Below are 16,682 nucleotides of genomic sequence, written 5' to 3'. Positions count from 1 at the left end.
ATCTGCAACAGGTAGGCTGATGAGGATGAGGTCAAGTATGTTTTCCTCTCTTGTTCCCTCACCGCAGACCCAGCCAGCCCAGTCTACATTGGTACTACCAAGCTACTCTTGGTGATGGACATTGAAGAACACACCCAGAGTACATTCAGCGCCCTTGCTTTTTCTAAGTGGTGTTCAACATGATGGAGTACTGATTCATGAGTGAGGGGAACAGTACATGGTAATCAGCTGGTGGTTTCCTTGTCCATATTTGACCTGGTAAAAGACTTCATGGAGTCCACATCGATGTTGAGTACTCCCAGAGCAACTCCCTCCTGCTTGTACAGTGCCATCACCTCTGCTGGGTCTGTTCTGGCCATGGGACATAGCCAGGAATGACGATGGTGTTGTCTGGGGCCTTCTCTTTAATATGATTACATGAATATGACTGTCAGGTTGTTTCTTGACTAGGTTAATGTTGGGTGATCTGTCTGGTTTCTTTCCTTTGTATTTTCTTCTCAGCTTGCTAAGCCACTTCAGAGGGCATTTAAGAGTCAACCGCATTTCTGTGAGTCTGAAGTTACATGCAAGACAGATAGGATGGCAGGTTTCCTTCCCTAAAGGACATGAGTGAGCCAGATGGGATTTCACGACAATCGATAATGGTTTCATGGTCATTATTAGACTTTTTAAATTCCAGATGTTATATTGAGTTTAAATTCCACCATTTGCTGTGATGGGATTCGAACCTGTGTTCCCAGAGCAAAATTATCCTGCGCCCCTAAAGACAATACCATTGTGCCACTGCCTCCTCACAGATAGAGGCCATCCTTCCAAACTAGCTGGTGTCTAAAGAAAGCACATAAACCTGTAGCAGAAATTCCAAGGCTAATAGCTACAGAATTGAAATATGGTTCCTAACTGGACTTACACCATCAATCTGTATACTTGCTTACACACACAACTTAGATGTTTTGAGGTTGTGTGTAAGATTGTGGCATCAAAATTAAATGCATCCTTAATGAGTTTGTTAAGTGCGCACATCATCCAATGAAACTCATGCAAAATTTTTAATTGGCTAACTTTCAATGGTGCTATACCCTGTGTTATGACAGCCCAACGCACTCATACCTGACTTGAGTTATATGATTAGTCATGTTTAATATGTCACCCAAGAAATATAAAAGTAGTGACAATAATAAGTCATATGGTTTAATTGCAATCATCGATTCAACAATTCTAATTAATCTTTTTTGAGACGGATTCTAGATTTTTAGGGTATCAGTATGTTAAGTTTTGCATTATAACAAAAGGGCATAAATGAGGCTCAGGAAGGGAGATGCATGCAAACAGAACAGATAACAGTAATCATAAAAGATGGTGAATAAGGTGAAGGGACTGACCAGGAGGTGAAGGAGGTAGATAATACCAAAGGTTTTGAGAGGAAACTGAAAGTTATTTGATGAGAAAATCAAACGTAATGAGTACGGAACATGTTTTCTGTTTTTGAACTCTATGTCAACAACTGTGTCAGGTGTCAACAACTGAACAAGATTGCTCTTACAATTCTTTTATTCTTCTCATCGGACATTTCAGAACATTTTACACAGGACATGATAGAGTGAATGAATTAACAAAATGAAGTGCAATCAGGAGGGAAAGGCTGCATTGAATTTTGGGGCAAACCCCAAAAGCTAATGGTGTTTACTACCAAATAAACCTGTTGGACTTTAACCTGTGTTGTGAGACTTCTTACTGTGTTTACTCCAGTCCAACGTCAGCATCTCCATATCTTGAACTTTTGAATGCAGGGAAGGAGCTGGATGAGAAGGGGAGGGGCTTGGGGAAGTTCTAAACGATGGAGACATAATGGCTGTCCTAGTAGGCACTGGGGACTACAGTTATAGATGGTTGAGTTAATGTGGGACAAGGTTTTGCAGGGATGCTAATAGATGACATAAGCCAAGAGGCAACATGAAATTATGTTTAATAGATATATTAAATCCCAACTGAGGACAGGTCACCATTCCAGACTAGGACAAGCCTTGGCTAAAACTGAATCCTAAAGCTTCGAACGATACAAAGACTTGGATTTTGTTTTGGGTTATGGACATTGAACCTCCTTAAACTGAAAGCTATAAATCTGTTCTGATCAAGTAAATTGAACTTAACCGCAGCTAGTTTCTTTCTAGAATTGTGTTTTTTATGTTGCATTTTTCTTTAGCCACACCCAATTACTGTATTCGATTCCTTTCACTTTCTGTTTCTCCACAAGAACACTGTTTACACTTGGCAACAAATCAAAACCATACTTCAGTGATTAATCTGATTCTCAGAATCTCCATTCTGTCTATACATAATGTGACTTCCTTTTTTTATAAAAGCTCCAACTTTAAAAACTTTACCTCAAACCAATGGAATAATTTTAACTCTGGTTTACCCAGTTTATATAGTGAAATTGAAATACAGCTCAAGGACTTCTCAAGATTTAGATCAACAAATTGTTTTGCTCATTAATTCTTTTATTCACCTGATTTATTCAATTGTAAGGAAATCCATGCTTCCAATCAGCCCAGCTGTCAAAATTATTTGGATTGTTACTTAAAAGTTATTAAAGTTTATTCATTCGTGTCACAAGTAGGCTTACATTAACATTGTAATGAAGTTATTGTGAAAATCCCCCTAGTCGCCACATTCTGGCATCTGTTGGGTACGCTGAGAGAGAGAGAGAGAGAGGGGAGAGAGAGAGAGAGGGGGGATGTAATATGAGCAATACAACTAACCAGCACATCTTTCGGATTGTGGGATGAAACCGAAACACCAAAGGAAACCCACGCAGACATGGGGAGAATGTGTAGACTCCACACAGACAGTGACCCAAGCCAGGAATCAAACCCGGGTCCCTGGCACTGGGAGGCAGCAGTGCTAACCTCTGTGCCACCTATAGGATAAATGTTTAACAATAACGCAACAAGGAGTTACAGCCTCAATTTTCATGTATGTATTTCTGACATATGCATATGAAAACTATAAAATTATCAAAGCAAGAAAGAGTTTTGAGGGTTATGTCAGCCACTGTTGTAGGGTAACAGTTAGAATTATTTTAAGCAGCAAGGGCTACAAAATTAATATTAATCTTGTAACGAGCTAGTTACTGGATAATGCCTTCTGAACTACTGGACATCATGAAAGGTAGCCAGCCAAGGATGAGCAAGCAGAATTTTTTTAACTCATATACAGACAGAAAAACTGGTACCATTTTTGCAAAAGTGTACACATCTGTACATTGACCACATCTGGCGTCCACTGGCTAATCCTGCTGTTCCTCTCTCTGGGGTTTCCTTTCTTTATCTGGGTAGGTGAAGTGCTGATACAGGCTCTGATTCTAATTCTCCCTTATCTCATTGGGGGAGGAGATTGTATCTCATCCCCAGATATCACATTGATGGGTGCCTTAACAATTCTTCTTCTCCTTGTCACTAGGGTTTCCTTGGTGGAAAATGGTGCCTCTGATATGACTGAAGAGTAAAGTCTGTTGAGAATCTTGGTGTCGTGTAAGAATCCTTGGCGTACTGGCTCATGTATACTGGAGTGTACACTGCCAACCATGTAATGTACATATGGCAGTACCCTGATGTTTCCCTTTCGCTGGGGTATCCCTTCAGGGCTTGGGATGCAGAGTTAGGTCCCAACTGTATTTTACTCTGTAACAAATCTCGTATATTGTGTAGCTTTGTCTTTGCACGGCGGCACAGTGGTTAGCACTGCTGCTTCACAGTGCCAGAGACCCAGGTTCGATTCCCGACTTGGGTCACTGTCTGTGCAGAATCTGCACGTTCTCCCCGTGTTTGCATGGGTTTCCTCCCACAGTCCAAAAGGATGCATTGGCCACGTTAAATCCTCCTTCAGTTTACCCGAACAGGCACCAGAGTGTGGTGTCAAGGGGATTTTCACAGTAACTTCACTGCAGTGTTAATGTAAGCCTTCATTGTGACACTAATAAAATGAACTAAACAAAGTGCTCATAACTTTATCCTGTTAAACACAGTAAGAAGTCTCACAACACCAGGTTAAAGTCCAACAGGTTTATTTGGTAACAAACTCCACTAGCTTTCGGAGCACTGCTCCTTCGTCAGGTGAATCGAACGGTGAATCAGGTTAACCGACGAAGGAGCAGTGCTCCGAAGGCTAGTGGCGTTTGCTACCAAATAAACCTGTTGGACTTTAACCTGGTGTTGTGAGACTTCTTACTGTGTTTACCCCCAGTCCAACGCCGGCATCGCCACATCATGACTTTTATCCTGTTATCCAGAGATCCCCCAATCTTTCTGGTATCCTTTCATTATCGGTACGAAAGGAGACACTGACCACAACTACAATGATTGATAATCTGAACCACTTATAGAGGTATGTCGATGTAGAATAGTGATCACTCTACTGTACTAGATTCTGGGGATTTGTCATGTCTTATAATTAAATAGAAAACCCTCAGTAAAAACATTAATTCTAAAAAGAAAGTCGAGTACAATAAAAACCCAGAATTAGAAGTCGAATGGTCACCACGAAACTATTGTCAATTGTCGTAAAACCTACCTAGTTCTTTGCCGGCCTTACCGAGTCTGACTTAAGTGTAACTCCAGAACCTCAGCAACGTGGTCGATTTCTAAACGCCCCCTGAAAAGTCCGGGCAAGCCACTCAGTTCAATGACAACTTGGGATGGCCTAGTGGCATTATCGCTAGACTGTTAATCCAGAAACTCAGTTAATGTTCTGGGGACCCGGGTTTGAATCCTGCCACAGCAGATGGCGGCGGCGGCGGCGGGGGGAGGGGGGGAGAGTTTGAAATCATTTAAAAAAATCTGGAATTAAGAATCTACCGATGACCATGAAACCATTGTCAGAAAAAGCCATCTGTTCACTAATGTCCTTTAGGGAAGGAAATCTGCTTTCCTTACCCAGTCTGGCCTACATGTGACTCCAAAGCCACAGCAATGTGGTTCACTCTCAACTGCCCTCAGGCAATTAGGGATGGGCAATAAATGCTGGCCAGTCAGCGACACTCGTGTCCCACGAATGAATAAAAAAAATTGTTGGTCTCGTCAAAAACAACGCCCTGTGGGAGGAAATTCCATTGTCTCACCACTCTCTTGGTGAAAAGATTTCTTCCAAATCCCCTACTACATTTATTGGTGACCGTCTTACATTGATGGCATCTGGTTATGTTCTTCCCACAAGAGGAAACATGCCTTCTGCATGCATCACAATGGCAGATGGGAGTTCAATTTACACAAATGTGAGGTGATGCATTTTGACAGACTGAACCAAGGCAGGACTTACTCGGTTAACAGTAGGGCATTGGGGTGAGTTACAGAACAAAGATCTAGGGGTATGTGTTCATAGCTCGTTGAAAGTGGAGTCACAGGTGGACAGAATGGTGAAGTAGACATTTGGCATGCTTGGTTTCATTGGTCAGAACACTGAATACAGGAGTTGGGATGTCTTGTTGGAGTTGTACAAGACGTTCATAAGGCCATACTTGGAATATTGTGTACAGTTCTGGTCACCCTGTTATAGAAAGGATATTATTAAACTCCAAAGAGTGCAGAAAAGATTTACTAGGATGCTACCAGGACTTGATGGTATGAGTTATAAGGAGAGGCTAAATAGACTGGGGCTTTTTTCTCTGGAGCATAGGAGGCTGAGGGGTGATCTTATAGACGCCTACAAAGTAAAGAGGGGCATAGACAAGGTAAATAGTCAATATCTTTTCCCAAAGGTAGGGGAGTCTAAAACTAGATGGCATAGGTTTAAGGTAAGAGGGGAGAGATACAAGAGTGTCCACAGCGGCAATTTTTTCACACAGAGTGGTGAGTGTCTGGAACAAGCTGCCAGAGGTAGTAGTAGAGGCAGGTACAATTTTATGTTTTAAAAAGGGTGCGATGGGTATAGAGGGGTATGGGCCAATTGTGGGCAATTGGCATTACATTAGGGATTTAAAAAAAAGGACAGCATGGACAAGTTGGGCCGAAGGGCCTGTTTCATTCTGTAAACCTCTATGACTCAATCATAATTCTAGCATAGGTACTTCAATCTGCCAAAATAGCATGAAGACATCAGATGAGATGATCAGTTTGTGTGGATTTTGGAGATATTACACCATCTCTCTTCTTCAAAATCAGCATTTCAATGAGATCTTGAACATCCACACAAGAGGGCTTACCTAAAGAACAACACTTCTGACATGGCAGCCATCCCTCAACAACATTGTGTTGTTCTAGATTACATTTTCAAACTTCAAGGGTACGATAGGGTGAGAATAGCTGCTGATTCAGAAGTGAAAGCGAACCTGGCCGAGCCAAGGTTTGTGAACCAAATGCTTTTATCAACATTCCAAAAAATGCAGTTAAAAGTTTCAAAACTTGGTTTACAGGCCTCCTCTTTTCCAAACAAAAATGCAGTCATACCAAACTCCTTACTGACAGGGAAAACAAGTAAAATCAGCAGCTACATAATCACAGCTACTTTTAAGAAGCACATCACCACATTGGGATTAATTTAGTAATTCATCCTCGTGACATTAGTCTCAATAATGGCAGGGTTGAGGGGGGAGGGGGAGAGAGCGGGCAGGGTTGAGGGGGGAGGGGGAGAGCGCGGGCAGGGTTGAGGGGGGAGGGGGAGAGCGCGGGCAGGGTTGAGGGGGGAGGGGGAGAGCGCGGGCAGGGTTGAGGGGGGAGGGGGAGAGCGCGGGCAGGGTTGAGGGGGGAGGGGGAGAGCGCGGGCAGGGTTGAGGGGGGAGGGGGAGAGCGCGGGCAGGGTTGAGGGGGGAGGGGGAGAGCGCGGGCAGGGTTGAGGGGGGAGGGGGAGAGCGCGGGCAGGGTTGAGGGGGGAGGGGGAGAGCGCGGGCAGGGTTGAGGGGGGAGGGGGAGAGCGCGGGCAGGGTTGAGGGGGGAGGGGGAGAGCGCGGGCAGGGTTGAGGGGGGAGGGGGAGAGCGCGGGCAGGGTTGAGGGGGGAGGGGGAGAGCGCGGGCAGGGTTGAGGGGGGAGGGGGAGAGCGCGGGCAGGGTTGAGGGGGGAGGGGGAGAGCGGGCAGGGTTGAGGGGGGGAGGGGGAGAGCGGGCAGGGTTGAGGGGGGAGGGGGAGAGCGGGCAGGGTTGAGGGGGGAGGGGGAGAGCGGGCAGGGTTGAGGGGGGAGGGGGAGAGCGGGCAGGGTTGAGGGGGGAGGGGGAGAGCGGGCAGGGTTGAGGGGGGAGGGGGAGAGCGGGGAGGGTTGAGGGGGGAGGGGGAGAGCGGGGAGGGTTGAGGGGGGAGGGGGAGAGCGGGCAGGGTTGAGGGGGGAGGGGGAGAGCGGGGAGGGTTGAGGGGGGAGGGGGAGAGCGGGGAGGGTTGAGGGGGGAGGGGGAGAGCGGGGAGGGTTGAGGGGGGAGGGGGAAGAGCGGGGAGGGTTGAGGGGGGAGGGGGAAGAGCGGGGAGGGTTGAGGGGGGAGGGGGACGAGCGGGGAGGGTTGAGGGGGGAGGGGGACGAGCGGGGAGGGTTGAGGGGGGAGGGGGACGAGCGGGGAGGGTTGAGGGGGGAGGGGGAAGAGCGGGGAGGGTTGAGGGGGGAGGGGGAAGAGCGGGGAGGGTTGAGGGGGGAGGGGGAAGAGCGGGGAGGGGTCGGGGTGGCGGTTGACAAGTGTGGGGGCCAGGGGACCTGGAGGTAGTGAGGGGGTGAGTGGTGGGGGACCGGGGAGTGAGGTTGTGTGAGGGGGCCGGGGGTGAGGGGATGTTGAGAGGAGTAAAGTTGGGTGTTGCGGGCGAGGGGGGATTGGGGGCGGGCGAGGGGGGATTGGGGGGAATGGGGGGGGATTGGGGGGAATGGGGGGGGAAATGGGGGGGATGAGGGGGGGAAGGGGAGATGGGGGGTGGGGGTGGGGGTGGGGGTGTGGGGGGGAGGGGGTGGGGGTGTGGGGGGGAGGGGGTGGGGGTGTGGGGGGGAGGGGGTGGGGGTGTGGGGGGGAGGGGGTGGGGGTGTGGGGGGGAGGGGGAGGGGGTTGGGGGTTGGTGGAGGGGGGTTGGGGGTTGGTGGAGGGGGGGAGGGGGTTGGGGGGAGGGGGAGGAGGGGGGGTTGGGGGGGAGGGGGACACAAACAATCCGCGGCCTCACCGCGATTCCCGCAGAAGCTTCTGGAACTCGGTCCTGTGGCCGCCGCGCTCCGGGTTATCCCATTGAGTCCGGGGCTCCGGGAGGCCGCTTCTCCGCCTCGAGAATCTACTCTCCTGACTTGGGCAGCGCGGGTAGCGGGGCTGAGGGGGGGAATCGGCCAGAAAAACTTTCTCACCGAGCATCACAACACAACACAACTCCGACACGCAGCTCCGCCCCCTCCTGACGCGGCCGCGATTGGCTGCCGGGCTGCTGCCGCCCCTTCAGCTCCATCAGCCCATTGGATAATTGAAACGTCTGTCACAAAGATCCCTTCGTCTTAGTGGCTTACTGCCACGTCAATCATAACTGCCCGCCTTCTTTAACACTTGATTGGATGCAAGGTGTGAGAGTCAAACAAATTCCCCGCCTTCCATGTCGCCTACATTACCTCATCGCAGCCTCGACGTGCGATTGGATAAACTGGACGCCAATCATCCAATCTCTGTCATGCGATTGGTTGAGATAGACGTCAATCAATCACCCCCTAGCCGTCTGCTGCGTGTTTTCCAGAGCACGGAGCCCATTGGTTAATATCTCCATTACCTCATTCCAATTCTACTAGTCGATTGGTTAGTCTGGCCGTCAATCTAATTCACCCGCCCTCCTCCGGACAGCTCGCAAGACTATTGGTCCATTGACCATCATCCCGCCCAACATACGTCTGCCGATTGGTCCGCCGGAACGTCAATCAGGGAAGGAGCTCCGCACCCGCTGTTTACCTTGCCTCTGGGCCTTGCCCTGGCAGCAGCCTGACTCCTAAAGTGGATGTTTCCCCCATCTCCTAATTCAATGGGTTAGGCGGGGGAGGAAATACAAGAGAGCAGCCCAGCAGAGGGCAGTGGATAATAGAGGTTTACATGGAACATTCCCATCTAGCCGGCCTTTTACACAAATTGAACAATCACCTTCGTGCTCTTTAAATGTTTCAAGATAAATTTATTGTGTTCCTGTTCAGTGAGCTGGGGAAAAGGTCAATGCGGGAGGGAGGATTTTGGTTTAAAAATAAAATGTAACGAAATGTAAAGTCTGAATGCGCCAATGAATTACTTTTGAAGCGTCGCAGTGTAGGGAAATGGAGAATCATAGAATCCCTACAGTGCAGAAGTTGGCCCTTCAGCCCATCGAGCCTGTACTGACTCTCCTACAGTGTTTTACCCAGGTCCTATCCCCATAACCCCACATATTTACCCTGCTAATCCATCTAAGTAAAAAGTCTGACAACACCAGGTTTCAGTCCAACCGATTTATTTGATAGTAAATTCATCTAACACACAATCCATCTAACACACACATCTTCGGACGCTGAGGGACAGTTTAGCATGGCCAATCCACCTAACCTACTCATCTTTGGACACAAAGGGACAATTTAACATGCCAATCCACCTAACCTACTCATCTTTGTAAGAACATAAGAAATAGGAGCAGGAGTAGGCCATCTAGCCCTTCGAGCCTGCCCCGCCATTCAATAAGATCATGGCTGATCTGAAGTGGCTCAGTTCCACTTTCCCGCCCTCTCCCCATAACCCTTAATTCCCTTGTCTTTCAAAAACCTATCTACCCGTGACTTAAATATGTTTAGCGAGGTAGCCTCCACCACTTCAACGGGCAGAGAATTCCAGAGATTCACCAGCCTTTGAGTGAAGAAGTTCCTCCTCAACTCTGTTCTAAACATAACAGGCAATTTAGCATGGCCAACCTGACTAACCTGCACATCTTTGGACAATAAGGGACAGTTTATCATGGCCAATCCACCTAACCTACACATCTTTGGACTGTGGGGGGAAACCAGAGCACCAGGAGGAAACCCACGCAGACACGGGGAGAACGTGCAACTCCACACTGACATCCATCCGAGGCCAGAATCAAACCTGAGTCCCTGGCGCTGTGAGACAGCAGTGCTAACCACTGTGCTGCCCCAACCATGTATAACAACCAGATCACCTGCTTTTGCAATGATGTTTGAGGGATGAATATTGACTTGGGCATAGGGGAGAATGCGGAATCAAACAATTAGGAATCAACTGGATGCTGGGGATCCGAAATTAAAACAGAAAATGCTGGAAATACTCAGGCAGGTATCCTTGCGGAGACAAACAAAGGTAATACTTCCAATCGTAAGAACATGGGAGGTAAAAGTAAAGTCATCAGAATCCTGGATGACCACAGGCTGCTCTCCCCTTTGAAGGGGGGAGCTGACAAGTGGTGATTTAACCTGAGGATCACCACACCTCAGGCAAGGGGCAAGGTTGAGAAGACGAGTCCTTCATGAATAAGTAGAGCCTGCTCAGTCCTTTCACTGAAATCGTGAACATCTATCTCAGGTCCATATATGCCACCCCGCTCCCCTCGTCTATCTGATTCCCATATCCCCGATTAACTTGGTCACCTAAGATCCATCAGTCACAGTCTGGAACACTGCCAACCAAAGGCACCAAGAACCCAAAGCCTTCTGAAGTAGAAAATCTGGAAGCGTCACAACCCTCTGAGTGTTGAATCTTCATTGTACGGTAAAGGGTTAATAGCTTTGTTAATTAGGCAGAGACACTAATGATGTTGTGAGCATGTCTCCCTTGAGTAGAGAACAGGGTACTAGATTCAGGTGTACAAAGTTATGAGGGACATAGATAGGGTAGATAGGTAGAAACTTTTCCCCTTTTGTAGAGGGGCCAGTAACCAGGGGACAAAGATTTAAGATAAAGGGCAGGAGATTTAGAGGGGATTTGAAGAGAAACCTTTTCACCCAGAGGGTGGTGGGAATCTGGAACTCACTGCCTGAAAATTTGGTCGAGGCAGGAACCCTCACAACATTTAAGGAGCATTTAGGTGAGTACTTGAAACACCATAGCACACAAGGCTTTGGACCACGTGCTGGAAAATGGGATTAGTAGATAGGTGTTTGGTGGCCAGCACAGACACGACAGGCCGAAGGGCCTCTTTTTAGACTGTAAAACTCTATTGATGACTTTATGGCATCAAGATCAGGTAACCAAAATCCTACAAGGGAACAGAACATAGAACAGTCTGTGTCCAGTGAACATGAGGTGTGCAATGAGGTCCTGGATGTTAATAGCACAAGCAAATAACTTTAAAGAAAACTAAATAGTGACTACCTCCAAGTCACTCATTAGAGTAAGAGAGACGTCCACTCCCCTCCTGGGAGTGGAAAGATGCCATTTAGCCCATCAAGTCTGTACAGACTCTCCAAAAGAGCATCCCATCCAGGTCCTCCCCTTTGCCCTATCCCCATAACCATAAGACATAGGAGCAGAATTAGGCCACTCGGACCATGGAGTCTGCTCCGCCAGTCAATCATGACTGATTTTTTTTCATCCCCTTTCTCCTGCCTTTTCCCCATAACCCCTGATCCCCTTATTAATCAGGACCCTATCTATCTCTGTCTTAAAGACACTCAGTGACCCGGCCTCCACAGCCTTCTGCAGCAAAGAGTTCCACAGATTCCCCAACTGAAGAAATTCCTCCTCATCTCTGTTTTAAAGGATCGTCCCTTTAGCCTGAGGTTGTGCTCTCTGGTTCTAGTTTTTTCCTACTAGTGGAAACATCCTCTCCACGTCCACTCTACCCAGGGCCTCACAGTATCCTGCAAGTTTCAATAAGATCCCCCCTCATCCTCCTAAACTCCAATGTGTACAGACCCAGGGTCCTCAAGCCGTTACTCATACGACAAGCCCTTCATTTGATTTGATTTGATTTGATTCATTATTATCATATGAATTAACATACAGTGAAAACTATTATTTCCTGCATGCTACACAGACAATTGTTGATTGGCCAAGCTAAGAAATTGCCCCTTAGTGTCTAGAGTAGCAGAGGTTAGAGGGATTAGTGGGTATAATATATAGGGATATGGGGATAGGCCTGGGTGGGATTGTGTTCAGTGCAGACTCGATGGGTCGAAGGGCACTATAGGGTTCTATGTTGGGTTCTAAAACATACCATTCATAGAGAAGGAAAGGACAGAGTACAAAATGTAGTGTTACAGTCATAACGAGGGTGTAGAGAAAGATCAACTTAATGAAAGATAAGTCCATTCAAAAGTCTGACAGTGGCACGGAAGAAACTGTTCTTGAGTTGGTTGGCACATGCCCTCAAACTTTTGTATCTTTTTCCCCAAAGGAAGAAGGTGGAAGAAGGAATGTCTGAGGTGTGTGGCGTCCTTAATTATGCTGGCTGCTTTGCCAAGGCAGCGGGAAGCGTAGACAGAGTCAATGGATGGGAGGCTGGTGCACATGATAGATTGGGGTACATTCATGACCTTTTGTAGTTCCGTGCGGTCTTGGGCAGAGCAGGAGCCCACACCAAGCTGTGATACAACCAGAAAGAATGCATCTGTAAAAGTTGATGAGAGTTGTAGCTGACATGCCAAATTTCCTTAGTCTTCAACAAAGTAGAGGTGTTGGTGGGGCTTTCTTAACTATAGTGTCAGCATGGGGGGGACCAGGACAGGTGTTTGGTGATCTGGATACCTAAAAACATGAAGCTCTCGACTCTTTCTACTTCGTCCCTGTTGATGTAGACAGGGGCATGTTCTCCTTTACGCTTCCTGAAGTCGATGACAATCTCTTTCGTTTTGTTGACATTGAGGGAGAGATTATTCCAGGGATTATTCTTGTGAACCTCATGCACCCTTGCACAGTTGTTTTGCATCTTTCAAATTATCACTGCCAGAGGTCCAATGACTGCCCTTATTGTGACCCCTTGATATGCTGCAAACTGCATGAGGGGTCCAGAGACCTCTTACTTCTGTTCTTCTTTGTGAGGTTGAGTTATTCTGGGGTCTTCACCCAGGGCTACCAATCTGTGGCCTCACTTTCTCATACTGTGGCTTCCAAAACTCAAATATGTCCAACATGGCCCACCCTTACCTTGAGAATTTGACACCCCAGTCCTAGACCTTCCAACCGAGGGAAAACAGGCATCATCGGAATCTTATAAGATTCTTGTAAGATCACCTTTTTTGCTTCTGAAAGATTCATTGCCCTTTTATGAGCTTCCTCAAAGAATCTGCTCACCATCAAATAATACTATGGGATCTCGTGGACACATCTGGAATACAGCAGCTCTGAAGAGGAGCACTCCCATTGTTCCACTCTGAAGTGTTAGCCTGATTTCTTCTCAAATTCATGGGCGACACAGTGGCAGTGGTTAGCACTGCTGCCTCACCGTCCCAGGGACCCGGGTTTGATTCCAGCCTTGGGTCATTGTCTGTATGGAGTTTGCACATTCTCCCTGTGTCTGCGTGGGTTTTCTCCAGGTGCTCCGGTTTCCTCCTACAGTCCAAAGAGGTGTAGGTTAGGTGGATTGGCCATGTTAAATTGCCCCTTAGTGTCGCAAGATGTGTATGTTAGATAGATTGGCCATGGTAAATTGCCCCTTAGTGTCCCAAGGTGTGTTGGTCGGGTTGATTGGCCATGCTAAATTGCCCCTTAGTGTCCCAAAATGTGAAGGATAGGTGGATTGGCCATGCTAAATTGCTGCTTAGTGTTCCAAGATGTGCAGATTAGATGGATTGGCCGTGTTAAATTGCCCTTTATTATCCAAAGATGCGCAGGTTAGGTGGACTGGCCATGCTAAATTGCCTCTTAGTGTCAGGGGGATTGGCAGGGTAAATATGTGGGGTTATGGTGATAGGGCCTGGCTGGGATTATTGCAGCCTTGATGGGCCGAATGGCCTCCTTCTGCACTGTTGGGATTCTATTCTATGATACTCATCAGTGGCTGGGCTCCATCCCTAACCGTCCTTGAGAAGGTGGTGGCGAATGAGCCGCCTTCTCAAACCGGTACAATCGGCGCGCTGTAGGTACACCCACACTGCTGTGAAGGAGGGGAGTTAAGAGTTTGGTTTTGAAATGGCAATCAGTCATAGGAGAAGGAAAGGTTGAAGTTTCACTGTGCCTGGTCCTGCAAAAAATGAGAGGAGGGGCAGGAGATGTCAAAATAGGTTTTGATTTTGACAGAGTGGAGATTTGGGGAGTAGAAAAGGCACAGATAAAAGTGTAATCTCTGAGAAAGAAACAGAGACAAAATCTGGGAGTAAATGCCACAGTATTAAAATCAGCAGATTTACAGTTCGGAAGAGAGATTGAAGATACCGGAACTATTTTCCTTTGAACATGGAAAGCTGAGGAGATTTAATAGACCATTTCCGAGCAATTGTATCTGTCTCCTTGTGATAAGGATCAAGTACAGATGCTTGCAAACGGTCTATTAAATCTCTTCCGAACTCCCTGCTGAAGTGAAAATAATCCCAGTTTATCAAATCTCTCTTTATAACTGAACCCCCCCTGTCAATGTTCCTTCAAAATTCCCATCCTTGTTTTCAAATTACTTCATAGGGTGGGCAGCACGGTGGTACAGTGGGTTAGCGCTGCTGCCTCACAGTGTCAGGGACCCGGGTTCGATCCCCGGCTCGGGTCACTGTCTGTGCGGTCTGCACATTCTCCCCATGTTCACGTGGGTTTCCTCCGAGTGAATCATAGATTATAGAACCTCTACAGTGCAGGAGGAGGCCATTCAGCCCATCAAGTCTGCACCGACCACAATCCCACCTAGGCTCCTCTCCTGCAACCCCATTTATTTACCTTGCTAATCTCCCTGACAGTAAGGTCAATTTAGCACGGCCAATCAGCCTAACCCGCACATCTTTGGACTGTGGGAGGAAACCGGAGCACCCAGAGGAAACCCACACAGACACGGGGAGAATGTGCAAACTCTACACAGACAGTGACCTAAGGCCAGAATCCCTGGCCCTGTGAGGCACCAGTGCTAACCACTGTGTCACCTTGGTGCTCCAGTTTCCTCCCACAGTCCAAAAGACCCAGTAAGAAGTCTCACAACACCAGGTTAAAGTCCAACAGGTTTCTTTGATAGCACAAGCTTCCGGGGCACTGCTTCTTCATTAGGTGAGTGAGGAGATGAGTTCACAAACAGGGCATATATAGGCACAGACTCAATTTACAAAATAATGGTTGGAATGCGAGTCTTTACAGCTAATCAAGTCTTAAAGGTACAGACAATGTGAGTGGAGAGATCGTTAAGCACAGGTTAAAGAGATGTGTATTGTCTCCAGGCAGGACAGTTAGTGAGATTTTGCAAGTCCAGACAAGTCATGGGGGTTACAGATAGTGTGACATGAACCCTAGATCCCAGTTGAGACCGTCCTCATGTGTGCGGAACTTGTTTACGCTCAGTGACTCTGTGCTGTCGTGTGTCATGAAGGCCGCCTTGGAGAACACTTCCCCGAAGATCAGAGGCTGAATGCCCGTGACCACTGAAGTGTTCCCTGACTGGAAGAGAACGCTCCTGCCTGGTGATTGTCGAGCGGTGTTCATTCATCCGTTGTCGTAGCGTCTGCATTGCCTCCCCAGTGTACCATGCCTCGGGACATCCTTTCCTGCAGCGTATCAGGCAGACAACGTTGGCCGAGTTGCAAGAGTATGTACCGTGTACCTGGTGGACGGTGTTCTCACGTGAGATGATGGTGTCAATGATCCGACATGTCTTGCAGAGGTTGCTATGGCAGGGTGGTGTGGTGTTTTGGTCACTGTTCTCCTGAAGGCTGGGTAGTTTGCTGCGGACAATGGTCTGTTTGAGGTTGTGCGGTTGTTTGAAGGCAAATATATCGTGGGGGTGTGGGTGGGGCCTTGGCGAGATGTTCGACTTCACCGATGACATGTTGAAGGCTCTGGAGAAGATGGTGTAGCTTCTCCGCTCTGGAGAAGTCCTGGACAACGAAGGGTACTCACTGTCTGTGTGGAGTCTGCATGTTCTCCCCGTGTCTGCGTGGGTTTCCTCCGGGTGCTCTGGTTTCCTCCCATAGTCCGAAAGATGTGCTGATTGACTACATTGAACGTGCTAAATTCTCCCTCAGTGTAACCCGAACAGGCGCTGGAGTGTGGCGACTAGGGGATTTTCACAGTAACTTCATTGCAGCGTTAATGTAAGCCTGCTTGCGACACTGATAAATAAACTTAAAAACTTAAAACTTATTTAGACCCACTACTTATTGCCTGTGTGTGGTTTCCATTCCTCTGTCCGCCCCCCCGCATTCATGTGTCTATCAACCTTGAATGTTGCTAATGCACCGGCTTCCATCACCTCCACTGGCAGCACCCTCTGTGTGAACAACTTTCCCTGCCCCTAAACCTTCCCCTTTCACCCTGAACCTGTGCCCTCTTGTAGTCCAAAAATATAACCTGAGAAAAGAGCGTGCTTGTGATTCCATATATGGTCAGTTCCCAACCACGCTTGTTCCCGAGGCTGGGGTGAGACAGAAGTTTGGGTGTTACCCCATAAGCTGCTCCCGTGATGTGGAGATGCCGGCGTTGGACTGGGGTAAACGCCGTAAGAAGTCTGACAACACCAGGTTTAACACCGTTTCCGGAAGCTTGTGGGATTACCCTCAAATAAACTGGTTGGACTTGAACCTTGGTGTTCTTACTGCCCTCACACACCCACCCAGGCTCGCATGGTGGAATTTTCCCGACGGGAATTGTAGTGGG

The 16,682-nt window shown here is 47.9% G+C and overlaps 1 protein-coding gene across 5 annotated transcripts in view; it reads right to left on the bottom strand.

The window, feature by feature from the left end:
- The window catches only part of LOC145361675 (trinucleotide repeat-containing gene 6B protein-like), a 166,920-nt gene extending 158,601 nt beyond the window's left edge, over nucleotides 1-8,319 (bottom strand). For all 5 annotated transcript variants that reach the window (XM_080217575.1, XM_080217570.1, XM_080217577.1 and 2 more), the window contains exon 1: nucleotides 8,122-8,319. The gene's annotated coding sequence lies outside the window, so the exon portion shown is untranslated. The remainder of the gene's footprint in view (nucleotides 1-8,121) is intronic.
- Nucleotides 8,320-16,682: the final 8,363 nt, after the last annotated feature.

Source organism: Carcharhinus amblyrhynchos, chromosome 35 (genome assembly GCF_965287045.1).
Source record: "Carcharhinus amblyrhynchos chromosome 35, sCarAmb.v2.hapA, whole genome shotgun sequence".
NCBI lineage: Eukaryota > Metazoa > Chordata > Chondrichthyes > Carcharhiniformes > Carcharhinidae > Carcharhinus > Carcharhinus amblyrhynchos.
This window is presented reverse-complemented; position numbering and strand designations above follow the sequence as displayed.